Consider the following 2,003-nt stretch of genomic DNA (forward strand, 5'->3'; position numbering starts at 1 on the left):
TTCGAATAACGCGTTCGATGCTCTAACCACTGAGCTATCACAGCGGCCGTCCCTCCATCCACTTTTCGGGGTTTATATGTGAATTTAGAAGTAGGAGTGACAGTCTGCGCCATCTATAAGCCAAACAACGAGTGTGAAAACACTCTTATTCGCATGTTTGGCGTCACGTAGCACGTGAACTTATTATGAGCGGGCAGCTGATTAATTGTCCCTCTTATACAACCTAAACACACCATGTCTGCCAGTACGAGACCTTCTTTCAATGAAAATAAGGGAGAGAAGTGTATACCTAAGGGCTCGTATTTCCGTGTTTTAACACAATATTAATGAGATATAACAGACAGTAATGCCAAGGAATGTACAGGGGAAGTTATTACAACCAATGGAATGTAAATAAGACGAAAGAAGAAAGAAAAGTGGATGAATAAATTACCAGCTGTGAGCAGGAATCGAACCTACGACCTTCGAATAAGGCGTTCGATGCTCTAACCACTGAGCTATCACAGCGGCCGTCCCTCCATCCACTTTTCGGGGTTTATATGTGAATTTAGAAGTAGGAGTGACAGTCTGCGCCATCTATAAGCCAAACAACGAGTGTGAAAACACTCTTATTCGCATGTTTGGCGTCACGTAGCACGTGAACTTATTATGAGCGGGCAGCTGATTAATTGTCCCTCTTATACAACCTAAACACACCATGTCTGCCAGTACGAGACCTTCTTTCAATGAAAATAAGGGAGAGAAGTGTATACCTAAGGGCTCGTATTTCCGTGTTTTAACACAATATTAATGAGATATAACAGACAGTAATGCCAAGGAATGTACAGGGGAAGTTATTAGAACCAATGGAATGTAAATAAGAAGAAAGAAGAAAGAAAAGTGGATGTGAGCAGGAATCGAACCTACGACATTCGAATAACGCGTTCGATGCTCTATATATAATTGCTCTATATATACATACATACATACATACATACATACATACATACATACATACATACATGCACACACATACATACATGCAAACACATACACACGCATACATACGTGCACACATACATACAGACACACACATGCACAGAAACACGCACAAATACATACACACACGCGCGCGCACACACACACTAACGCACACACACACGCATGCACATGCACACACAGACCTATATATATATATATATATATATATATATATATATATATATATTTATTTATATATATATATATATATATATGGGAGAGAAGTGTATACCTAAGGGCTCGTATTTCCGTGTTTTAACACAATATTAATGAGATATAACAGACAGTAATGCCAAGGATTGTACAGGGGAAGTTATTAGAACCAATGGAATGTAAATAGGAAGAAAGAAGAAAGAAAAGTGGATGAAAAAATTACCAGCTGTGAGCAGGAATCGAACCTACGACCTTCGAATAACGCGTTCGATGCTCTAACCACTGAGCCATCACAGCGGCCGTCCCTCCATCCACTTTTTGGGGTTTGTATGTGAGATTAGAAGTAGGAGTGACAGTCAGCGCCATCTATAAGCCAAACAACGAGTGTGAAAACACTCTTATTCGCATGTTTGGCGTCACGTAGCACGTGAACTTATTATGAGCGGGCAGGTGATTAATTGTCCCTCTTAAACAACTTAAACACACCAAGTCTGCCAGTACGAGACCTTCGTTCAATGAAAATAAGAGAGAGAAGTGTATACCTAGGGGCTCGTATTTCCGTGTTTTAACACAATATAAATGAGATATAACAGACAGTAATGCCAAGGAATGTACAGGGGAAGTTATTAAAACCAATGGAATGTATATAGAAAGAAAGAAGACAGAAACGTGGATGAAGAAATTACCAGCTGTGAGCAGGAATCGAACCTACGACTTTCGAATAACGCGTTCGATGCTCTAACCACTGAGCTATCACAGCGGACGTCCATCCATCCACTTTTTGGGGTTTATATGTGAATTTAGAAGTAGGAGTGACAGTCAGCATCTAT

At 40.1% G+C, this 2,003-nt stretch overlaps 1 non-coding gene across 1 annotated transcript; it reads right to left on the bottom strand.

Moving 5' to 3' along the window:
• Positions 1 to 434: 434 nt before the first annotated feature.
• Positions 435 to 507, bottom strand: TRNAR-CCU (transfer RNA arginine (anticodon CCU)). The gene has a single exon. It is a non-coding gene; the product is annotated as a tRNA-Arg (tRNA).
• Positions 508 to 2,003: the final 1,496 nt, after the last annotated feature.

Source organism: Rhipicephalus microplus, chromosome 7, assembly GCF_043290135.1.
Source record: "Rhipicephalus microplus isolate Deutch F79 chromosome 7, USDA_Rmic, whole genome shotgun sequence".
In the NCBI taxonomy this organism is placed as follows: domain Eukaryota; kingdom Metazoa; phylum Arthropoda; class Arachnida; order Ixodida; family Ixodidae; genus Rhipicephalus; species Rhipicephalus microplus.